Source organism: Artibeus jamaicensis, unplaced genomic scaffold, assembly GCF_021234435.1.
Source record: "Artibeus jamaicensis isolate MK-2021 breed Jamaican fruit bat unplaced genomic scaffold, CSHL_Jam_final contig_332, whole genome shotgun sequence".
NCBI classification, from domain to species: Eukaryota; Metazoa; Chordata; class Mammalia; order Chiroptera; family Phyllostomidae; genus Artibeus; species Artibeus jamaicensis.
The window spans coordinates 9864875-9877551 of NW_026521788.1; positions in this window are offsets into that span (position 1 = coordinate 9864875).

A 12677-nucleotide genomic window follows, 5' to 3' on the forward strand; every position below is an offset into this window, starting at 1 on the left:
AGGTCCCCAGTAGGGTACACGGGAGAGGAAACCACACATTGATGTTTCTCTCCTTCTCCTGCTCCTTTCATTCCCCTCTCTCAAAAAATAAATAAATAACATTTCTAAAAAAAAAAAAACAACTGAAATAGCAAAGATTAAAAGAAAATAATTTATTTGATATACAAAAAATTACATAATATCTCTATGGGATCTGAAACTACATCTCATAAAGAAATATATTAATATTTCTAATGTGAAACACAAATATCTATATTAGCAAGTATGTAGAGTCAAAATGAGCCCTACAACAAGTCATGATAGGTTTTGCCACTCACGAATTACAAAAAAAAAGTTTTCAAAATATACACACATTTAAGATCTGTCCAGAAAAAAAAAAGTCCAGTCATTGTTAATATAATGATAAAAGTTTTCATGACATCAATATAACCTGACTGGCAAGGAGAGTGGGCTGGAATGTACTTATGAGCGATGACAACTTCACTGTGCTATTCAGTATGGACAGTAGATGCTATTGAGGAAGCATGTGCACTATGTGGCTGCTGCATTCAAAATGACTGAGTGAGTAGAGAAATGAATCTGCATCAAATTTTGTGTTAAGCTTGAACATTCCTCCATGGAAACTATTCATATAATTTAGAAAGCCATATCTATGGACAACTGGTGATTGGCCGCTTCATCATGACAATGAACTTCCTCATGCATCATATCTCATGCAGTTACTTGGCAAAATGTCAAATCACCCAGTTGATTCAGGCCCCCTGTAACTCAGATTTGATACCCTGAGACTTCTGGCTTCTCCCAAAACAAAAATCACTTTTGAAAGGGAAGGAATTTCAAGACTGTTGATGACATTCAGGAAAATATGATGGAACAGCAGATGGCAATTAGGAGAACCATGTGTGGTCCCAAGGTGCCTACTTTGAAGGGGACTGAGGTATCATTGTCCTACGTACAATATTTATTTTATTGTATCATGTCTTCTTCAATAAATGTCTCTATTTTTCATACTATATGGGTGGACACATTCCAGATATATATATATATATATGTGTGTGTGTGTGTGTATAAATTTTAAATTAGGGGTTGTACACTTATAATACTTCAAATAACTTTTGACCAATATGTAATTTATAACAATAAAAAGAGAAAATGACAAGAGATGAATTGGAGAGTGTAGTCAAGTCTAGAGATCATTAAGCTAATAAATGTTAGTGCTGAGGACTGAAAATAAATGTAACATTCCAGCCCACCTTCCCTGCTAGATGAAACTGCTTATACACAGAGGATTACCAGAAAGGTAAAACATCTTTAGGGGATTGTTAGAAGCAATTCTAATGAGAGGTGATAAGAATTTAACTTTAACAGAGAAGACAGGTTCAAAGAAATAAGAAGAGTTACATATCTTACTTATACTTTTAAAAAGAATAATTCATATTTGCCCTAAGAAAGCAGTAATAACTTGAATGGAGAAAGTAATTATATAATTTTAACTTAAATTCAAGTTATCGGTAAATAAAAATGTGCAGGGCTTTTGTGATTCTGTGTGTGTGTGTGTTTCTGTATGAGCATATATGTACATACATATATGAGCATGTAATACATGAATGAAATGAATTGTTTAGGGTTACAGTTACATGCTTCCTTCCCACCATCACAATTTCTTTATTTCAATGAAAATAGTCAAATTTATGCTTAAAGAAGTACATACTGTACACATATGATAATCGAAATATACACATGATATTTTAAAATAAAAAGGTACACATATGATATTCAAATCATATGTGCACAAAATGTACACATATGATATTTTAAAATAAAATATTTTAAAATAAAAATCAGGGTTATAATCCAAGGGGAAAGGAGGTAGGGGGTAATAAAGAATTAGGTGGGTGAAATATTTAGTGACAGAAAAAGATTTGATTTGGGGTGGCAGGCACACAATGGAATATACAAATGATCTATCAGAATTGTACACTTGAAATCTATATATTCTTATTAACCAATGTCACCCTGATAAATTTAATTTTAAAGATAAAAATAATAAATTATGATTTTAATACTTTACTTTGAAAGGATAATTATACTTAAGTTGTATCGTCTAACTGAACTAATTTATTTGATTACTCACATATATAGCTCACATATCTGAAATGTTTCCAGCAATGAAAACAAAAATGGTCTAGTAAACGGAGCAAGATTGAGGACCTGAACACAAAGACAATCCTAAGGCTGCCCATATTGTATCCTGACCACAAATGTACAGTAAAACTACCCAAGTGGAAGACTGAAACCCAGTCTGCTCTTAACTTCATTATTCTGTACACCTTGGTATGGACCGCATCAGTCTGGGGTAAGGGCTCGCCTCTCTACATAGTTTTCTGTACAGTATTGCATTTCGTAATCATTATTAGGACACAGGAGACTAATTTGTCTTCTCAGAGGAGGGTCTTTTATGAATTCTCAAATGTACTTCTGTGCTATTAGCCAGTGATAGCTTTGTGCTAATCCACTATTTACTTGCTTATTATCTTAATAGGTTTAATTATACCCTTTCTCATTTGTCTTCCACATAACCACTTTCATGTAGTGCAAACAACATGAACATTGATTCTTGAGGCTCAATAACATGAACACTTAGGTTCAACATCCATGGCTCTGCCAATTTAGAGCCTAAGGGTTGCTTCAGACAAGATGTGCCATGTTGAGAAAAAAGGAGTTAGGTTCTGCTCAAAGTCATCTAAAAAACTGTACCTGTGAACTTGAGCCAGCTATTGTTAAATCTTTTGCAGAGAAACACATTAAACATTTTTCAATTGAGATTTAAGTTCTCAAAATGACTAATCTATCACTTAATTTGTATACAGAGAGTGTGAATTGACAATGTAAAAGCTCAATATAGGGGACATTACCATGTAAATTTTCTTTTGATACACATTATTTTGGGGCTTCAGAATGAAGTACATTATTTTTATATATGTTCAGAAAATTTGGAAACCACAAGGAGTTAAACTGAAATGTTAACATGAAAAAAGTTTTATGGCACTTAAATATGTTAAAAATAAGAAATTTATTTTCCATCATGTTAGCAGTTACTTTAAAATTAAATGATATATGTGTGAGAAATGAAGATTTTACCATTTTCTTTTATTTAATATTTAATAGTTATTTTAAATAACTATGGAAACTTTTAAATCTGCAATGTTGCAAGTTATCCAGAAATTCTCTGAGAGAAATATGAGATATTGATAGATAGGTAGATAGATAGATAGACAGACATAAATATCATTCATATTAGAGTGAAGACAAGTATAGATTTAGTCAGGAGAAATCAATTTTACAAAATCTCTCTTTTTTAATTTCCATGTACATGAGTATGTACAGATAACATCAACATTTACATAAATGTATATACATGCATAGAGAGTATCAATCAAGCAAATAAAGAATAAAGTGTATAAGGAGACTAATGGTACTTGGAGATAAGTTTAAAAATATAATATACCACAAAATAGTTTTAATTAAAAATATTTTTTACATGAGTGAGTCATTTTTGCCAAATCTGGATTACAGAAGTTTAAAACACTTAGTGCTTGGTTCAAAGGAAACAAACTAGTGTTAAGGTTATCAATTAAGCAGGGGTGCAATGCCTACAAAGAGAGATCTAGAAAACCACACTACTTCCTGCCTTCTGAACCACTCGGGAATCTCTTAGAAATTACTACAAACAATTATGAGGAAGGTACTTAGAGGATAATTGAGTAGAGTCATAAAAGGAACCACAGGTAGAAGAGATTATTCATCCTATATAATTAGAGAAATTGGAGCATGCACATTTAAGAACGTCTAGGTTATCATTGACATCTTGCTACCCTGACCACTTCTCCTCCAGTCAATGTAAATAAGTCATTGTGCGCTTTCATGATAGCTGTTTTACCTCCTGTACCCATAGTATCATTGAAGCAATGCTTCTCAGATAGCACAATGAGGGGCTTCACTCCCTTGATGGGTTTAGAGGTTGAACTAAGAACTGAGCTTGTTTTAACTCAAGCATGCTTATCCCTTGAGCCTCGGAAGGGGTAAAAGATTGTCCCAGGCAGTAAACAGTGGAGAGATCCTATGTCAACATATACATGTAGATAGATAAAGAATTTTAGACACCACATTATTCCAAAGAGGACCTTAGGAGGCTTAGCAGTGACATAATACAATATATTAAACAATAAAATAAGTGATGCATTAAAGAATATACAGCTAAATGTTAGCAGTGGCTAATTTAGTGGATTACAATGTTAAAGTTTGTATTTATTTACTTTTCATTTATTTTTACTTTCTTTCAAATATATTTTTTATTTTTCATATTATACATTTAAGTCTCTTTTCAGTTATTAAGAAAAGTGTTTGGTAAATGAGTGGGCAAAAAAATTGTGGTATATTTACACAATGGAAGACTATGCAGCAGAAAGAAAGAAGGAGCTACTACCCTTCCTGAGACCATGAATGGAACTGGAGAGCATTATGCTAAGTGAAACAAGCCAGATGGTGAAAGATAATGTTCCATATGATGTCACCTATAAATGGAACCCAATCGACAAAATAAATAAGCATGGAAAAATACAACCAGAGACATTGAAATAAAGAACAACCAGACAGTAACTAGAGAGGATTGGGGGAGGGATAATAGTGAGTAATAGGGAAGGGCCATCAAGGAACATGCATGGAGGACACATGGAAAAAGCCAAAGGGGTTCGAGGGTGGGAGGTGGGGATAGGTAGGGTGGGGTGGGGGTGGCATGGTGGGGTGAAAATGGAGACAACTGTACTTGAACAACGATTTTTAAAAGGGTTAATTGGACACCAAAAATTCAGGAAAGGAGGGAGATGGTTAGGTGAAATTAAAGAAACACCAAAATTTCTACATGTCACCCTAAGACAGTCAGCACAGATTTGGCCAAAGCTTTCTGACAACCAGTGGAAAAAGATGTTATTATTTTTAGTCATACATATTAATTAATCAAGAACTCATAGATTAGAAAACACAATTTATTTTAGGCCTTATATAGGGGCAAGAAAAAATATTTCTCAACTAGATTATGTTATAATGAACATTTTTAACAACCCACCTTTGGTAGAAAAAGTGACATAAATACTAGAGTTTTTCCATAAAGAACTCCTCTTTCAGCTATTCCACAGATGGCAACAATTCCCACCATTTCCCTAAAGGCATGGGCTGATGCCACAGTGCACTTAGTATGTCTGTAGAAATGAAGAGGCAAAAGTTCTTAAATAATGTTTTATAAAACCAAATTTTGATACATACTTGTCCATAAATATTGATTTCAGATATTATGGATTTCTAACAATGATATGAATATAGTTGTTTTCCTCTAAGGCCCCATCCACAATAATTCAGCAGTTAATCAAGCCAAACTTAGGACTGACTCACCTAAATGTGTCCCAGAGAGAGCTTGTGCATAAATACCTAAAACCACCAAACACAGGAAACCAGTGAAGAGAGTAAATGGTTCCTCAGAAATGAAGGGGTCCTTTTCATCAGACACAAATGAATGAAGAGGGATCCACTCACTTGCCCATGAACACAGCCGAATCACTTTATTGTGGATATATACTTAAACATAATTATACATTAGGTCAGCCCTGAGTCTGAAATACTCCAATTAATCATCCAATAAATGTCTAACTTAAAGAAGTCCCATTCTTGTTAAAAATTTTGGAATAAAAGAAAATGTATATCTCTAGGAAAATCAATAAAATTGATTGCTATAATGATATATTAAATAAACTTGCTAAACATATAAAGATATCACAGTACTGATGATTATGATCTTTGGAATAGTGAAAGTTATCACGTCCAGTTTTCCATTAAAACTGTTTTCCATGTGGTTAAACCGTATAAACTTCCTGATTTTTTTTATTATATTTACCCCTCTAAGTGACAATTTCAAGTAGTTAACCTAACAGTTCATGACAACAAAATCAATTCCTATGCTCATGGGAGAATACCTGTCTTTATTTTTTATATCAGGATGTTGAATCCAAACATATTACATACCTATATGAACACTTAAAATTAGTGCTTTTGTTATGGAATTAGAATGCATTTTATTTATTGCCACTCCAGCAGTCTTCCTTCTTTTTCAAGAGGTTTGGTCTCTGTGATCTGGGCATGTTGGCAGTTCCCTTGTTCCAGAGGTGGAGTTTATAACCCAATCTATATAAATAAGCATTGACCAGAGTGATCACTTGAGTCGGAGGTGGGAATGTGACAAAGTTGGGCTAAATAGAGAGGCACTAGTGACATTGTTGGCAATGCCATTGATATGAATTTGGAAGAATATAGGACAAAAAGAGTAGACATGTTTGACCGAGATCACAAGAAAGTCTGCCTTAAAATTAAGACATTACCAGTGAAATCAGAACTTACAGGTGGAAACATCACTACACACTTGGATTGATCCTTTCCCAAAGCCCAAAGGCTAAAAACTTCTAGACTTTCAGATTCATAAGTCATTAAACTTACATTTTTTCATGCTAGATTGAGTTATATTCTGTTACTCTCACCATAGTAGGTCTAAAGACATATGTGAAGGCACGTATAATTATAAATAGGGGTGGGAGTATAGAAAAAGCATTAAGCATATTACAAATAAATGTTATGTGAATTTTTGGCAAATTTATTATACTCTCTCATTTCAAAAATTTATATTTAAAGTCACTTATAAATATGTATGTATATATATGTATTTTTTTTTCTAGAGTAGACACAAGATTTAAAACTTTTTCAACAGCTGGTGGTGATGACTACTCATTTGGACTTCTGATGTGATATCATAATACTAACTCTTCCGGATCTTACTGATGTGATACGTATAAACTGATGTTAGACAAGAGTAAATTAAAGAAGGAGAAAAAATATCATTGACCTTACAGATTTTAAAGATTCATAGCTACTCGATTACCTTGTAAGGAGAAACCCTCCTCATTCTCAATGACCCAAATGTTATTCCAGACATTAATTATACTCCAAAACAAAAGTGCCTCCAATACCAGTTTCTCTAATTTTGATATATGAACTCAATGTTCAGACAAACAGAATAATAGCTGATTATATCCAACAGGCTTTCAGAGTGTCTGGGGTCAGAGAGAAAAGCTTTTGAAGTGAGAAATAGATGTAATCATTAAAGAAGCAGCACCTAATGGCGTGATTCAATTTGGTCTAAGTAGAAAAAAAAAAACAAACCGAGTGACAGAAACTATCAGAGAGGCCCTGAATATATCTCTATGATGGCATTTATAATCTCAAGCGAAGAGTTTTATGTGTAGAAATATATGCATGGAAGAGAAAGAAAAAAGGGAAAGATTGATGCCTTAGAGTGTTTTGCTGTTGATGAAACAATTTTAAAAATATCACCTCATTTGAGTCTGGCAACAAACCTACACAGTGTGAAGGGCGATTATTATTATCCTCATTTTAGAAATGATGAAAGGGAGGCTGATGTACTGTGTGGCTAAATGACTTCAGTACAGCCAAATTGCTAGTAAATGGTGGACTCGGGATCACATTTCAGATCCTCTCACTGAAAACCCTCAGAAGTTTTATACCACTTTTATATTATAACATACCACTCATAAACTAAAAATGAGCATTAAATCTAAAAAGATGCTAAGATAATTTCAAATGGAAAAGCTTTGAATGTTTTGTCACATCTCAGCCTAACAGGTTCCAGTTGTATTGCTTGGATATTATATATCTTTGTTTTCTCTATTTCAAAAGACAGTTTTTCTTTTATTTCTCAATAAATTTATCAGATTATAGCCATTAATCCTGGAAATAAATATAAGATGCACTTTGACTAAAATAAACTTTTAAACATTTTTATTAAATACAAAAAATTTCTATTTGTTTCAGAAAAAAAACACTCTTTAACCTCTTACATCCTTTCATTTCCTACATGAAAGAAGAGAAAGTCAATAGTTGTTTACCCCATTTTACTTGCAGCAAGGAGTGGTCATTTAATACACTTCTGGGGCACAGAATATAAGGGGAAAATGTGGTTGGTGCTTTTGCTAAATTTGGCTTTCACACAGTAAAGAGGGTTACCACAACTGGTGCAGACTTTCCCTTCTTGCTTTAACTTTGGGTACAATCCCTGCAAAAGCAGTAGCAATTCCGCCACCACAAAGGAAAGGTGAAGACCATCGGAGAAGGTAGACCTGCACCCTGACATGTTTGCACTGCTGGAAACACACTAGTGACTATCGAGTTCTGAATTTGTTCTGGGGTTAGGAGGTGGGAAGGGTGTTGCAGGTTTTATTGTTACCTTTATTCATTCAATCCTGAAATATCCAGATAAAGCACTATTGGTCCCTGAAGCTTTCAAAACTACATAAACCACGTTAAGCATGGTTTTGTCAAAACTCAGAACTGGCAATGTAAACAGCATCATCAGACAATACAGGCATACATCAATCCTGCCAGGGGACAAATAGGTATCCCTCAATCAAAGAATAAATAGGTCTCCACCATTCTCCTATCCTCAGGGGCTTGGCATTTCTGTTGGATTAAGCACCTCGTTGATGTCTTACACTGGGTGTTCCTGCCACTAGACTACTTGCTGCCAAAGAAACACGCTTTCCCCATTGCCACTGCCTTTCCCTTATTCATGATCTCCTGTTGAGCAGCAGTGCTTTCTCATTGTCCTATCTCATGTAATATGGCATGTTGAAGTCTAGGTATAATCTTATGTGCAACAATATCTCTTATATGCAGCCTTACCTGATATTTGTAGTAAAGTTTATATTTCCTTTTCATCTCTTGGAAAATTTTACTGCTCATGTGGCATTAATATTACACATTTTCTTATATTCTTTTATGTGCTAATTCAATTTCCTGCCCTCTGCAGAATTGTCACATTACTCCTAGTAGACCATAAAGCTCACTGAGGGCAAGGAGAGTATGTAATTCAGAGTATCTGTGCAGTGCTTGGGACAGATTCTACAGATATTGAGATGATAGCCACAAGTACCAAGGTTAATAGAGTGATTTCTCTTTAAAAAAGGGATTGCATCCATCATGCCCTCCCTTAATGTTCCATAATTGTGAAAAATGATAGTCAGAAAAGAGACTTGAAACTTAACTTTCAGAGAGTTCAGTCTTTTTAAAAATTATTATTGATTTTAGCGGGGTAAGGGGGAGAGAGAGAAAGAAACATCACTTTGCTGTTCCACTTATTTATGAATTCATTGGTTGTTTCTTGTATGTGCCCTGACCAGGGATCGAACATACAACCTTGGTATATAGGAACAATGTTCAAGCCAACTGAGCTCACCAGCCAGGGCAAGAGTTTGATCTTTAAGTATAAAGAAGCATCTCAGGGATAAGACTTCCAAAGCACCTCTTTATATTATTAGCCAAGATTATTAGCACACTACTGCACCAGGGCCCAATCGAGGCCACTGGCTCTTTTGCCAAAGTTTTATCAGAATATAGCCACCCTGGGTTGTTTACATAAAGATGAAAGGCCACTTCTGTACTGCAAAGGCAGACCTGAGTCATTACCAGAAAGCTAGTACAGTCCACAGAGCCGCAAATATTTACTATCTGGCCCCTTAGAGAAAAATTTACAAGTCTTTGTTATTGGGAAAGTTAAAAGCTATGACAGTTCAAGAGTCCAATAAGTTGGAGGAAAAAAAACTCTTGAGGAAGTTACCCTTAAGGAAGAACTTCTCTGAGTCTATGAGTCCTATTATGCATTACATGTATTGCTATTATGTATTACTAATTTTCTTATCATTCCCCTATTTCCCAAAATTTTTAAAGATTTTATTTATTTATTTTTAGAGAGAGGGGGAGGGAGAAAGTGAGGGAGAGAAACATCAGTGTGGTTGCCACTTGTGTCCTCCCTACTGGGGACCTGGCCTACAACCAATTGAACCAGCAATGCTTTAGTTCTCAGGCCCTCATCCAAACCACTGAGCTACACCAGCCAGGCCTCCAAAATTGTTTTGACAATTTTGCTAATACTTATACCATAAGAATTTTTTAATGATTAAATCTCAGGCCACATGACATAAGTATTACCAGTTTGGCAAATGCTGCTTTAGAAAAGTGCAAGAAACAAATTATTAACTGAATTACAGTTTTTTCTTTAAAATATTGCCCTAACCTGATAATATTTAACTGTCTGTAAATTCAGTTATTATTCTGGTGATTTTCTCTGATATAATAATGCCACTTAGCAAACTTCCCTGGCCCATGATAAAATGACCACTAAAGGGACTTCCTTAAGATAAAAGTTATAAGCATGCCTTGTACAATAAACAAGTTAGGTGGTAATTATCTGAATGAAGAGGATAATTAACACCAAAACAGCCATAAATGTAGTTGAAGGGAGAACCTATGATCTTGGATTTAAAATAGTTTCATCTAATCTAAATGGAGCCAGGGATACCAGGCATTAGGTACATTAATGTGATTGATTACATAATTATAAACCCTGTTAGATGTAAAAACTACTTTCTATATTTTCTTATACTTCTTAAATTATTGCTTTCCTCAACCTCAAGACTTATCATAGAAAATGCAGTTTGTACCACTTATATGCCTTTAAACGAAAGTATGTTTCTCAAACTTGAGCAACCATGTTGATGATGTTAAAAGATGCTCAATCAAAATGTATTATTTTCCCAGAGGCTTAGAAGTGCAATCAATTTATTGAGTTATTCTATTCACTTAAGCCATTAGTAGATATAAAATAACTGTAGCTAAATTAACACATGTATATTCTAACTATTTCACAAAAGTAAATTCAACATGCCATCAAACCTCGGTTTTTAAACTTATTAGCTCTTGAACAAATTCCGTTCTAAACAAACTTGTTCACAGAAAAAAATGTCTCAATTGTCTTCCAGAACTTTGGATCTCAAGCTCTGTCTGACACCCCTTCCATGCTGATCCCAAGGATCAGTCATACATCTCTCAGGCAACAAACAGAGGAGAGGCAGTTTCTGAACAAATTGCTTCTCAAACAGTTTTCCAGGATGAATTAGGTTCCTGAACTGAAGTTCCAGTATATAAAGACCCACAATCTCAGATTTCTAAATCATGCAAATCATTTACTCAAACCCCAAACCAGGTGCCTTGAATTATCAAAGGAGAGAGAGTATGGTGTTTTGTGATAAAAACTGTTGTAGTTTTGGAGTCTGACCCCAGTCTGAATCTCAATTCATTTGCTGGATATTACCCAACTCAAGCTTTTAAGTGAGCAAAGATGTGTAATAAGTAACAGTCTGATTATGCTCAAGAAACTTTATCCAAAAGTTTGGCAGTGGTATTAATCACCTGAGAGTGCTTTCATTGATGGTTTATAAAATATTATTTTTAGTCAATGTTTTGTTTCCTTGTCCTACTAGTACAATGAGAAAACTAATAATACCTATAAATGTAAATGTCGTTTTGAATAAATTACCTGATAAATGTGTTTGTTTAATATGATAATTGCAAAAATGATTTAAAATAGTTACATAAGATAGATAAAATACTTTAGGATAAAAAATAAGTAAATTAAATAATGAAATCCAAGCACTGGGAACTCAACATCTTAGAAAACTTAGGTAGTTGAAATATACATTGAAGAGTTTTCTGCAAAATTATTTAAGTCCTTTCCAACTTTACTGTATTCTCACTAATTTGTTACACAACAGGGCTAAGAGTATACAAATTGGTAAAAGAGAGACAGATATTTCTTTACCCTAAGGCCAGGACAAAAAAAGAAGAATTTTCCTAAAATCTTAAAAAGAGGATACTAAAATATCTTATGTTTGTTTAAAGACATTCCTTTTATCATTAGGGATATACAGTTTTAGTAGCCTCATCTTTATTAGCCAACATTCGAACACACACATACAATACAAGTGGAGTGGATGGGTACACATGAAGAATACTGATTTTTACCCTTGCAAGAATTTATTGTATTTGAAAGGTAGAGAACAGAGAATTTTGTTTATGAGAGTATTTGTGCTGGAAACTTTACTACTGCTGTAGAATTAAATATCTATACACACATATGCAAACATGTGAATCAATCTTAATAACATGTTAACAATTCTTCCATAATAATATATTTACACTATAATTTATTTGAATGCTCTGAGATATATGCGGGGCCTAGTTCAAATAATATCTCTTTTTAATTACAAAATGTTTTATTACAAAATCATAAGCATTTAATTCTGTAACATAACAATATCACACTCAAGCACACCATGTGACATTTTATTTGAAATATTAAAATTGCTGTCCATCTCATGTAAGACATTCATGTACCCTACCAACCATGGCCGAGCAGGCATTACTTCTGCCTGACCCTGTAACTATAAATTGAAATAAACTTTTGGATATGAAATTACTCTTTTTATAATGATCATTTTCATCTTTCAATACACTTACCAACAAAATGAAACTATGATTTTTTTAAATGTGCATGTTCCTTTGCTTAAAATTTTATTTGAAATACTTGTTCCATAGGAAATTAAATATACATATATGCAGAATAAAGCTACTCTTGGAAATATAAGACCTCCAGCAGTTAAGTATACATAACATAAATATATCTTATGCATATGAAAAAACACCAACAGCATTTTAAAAACTTG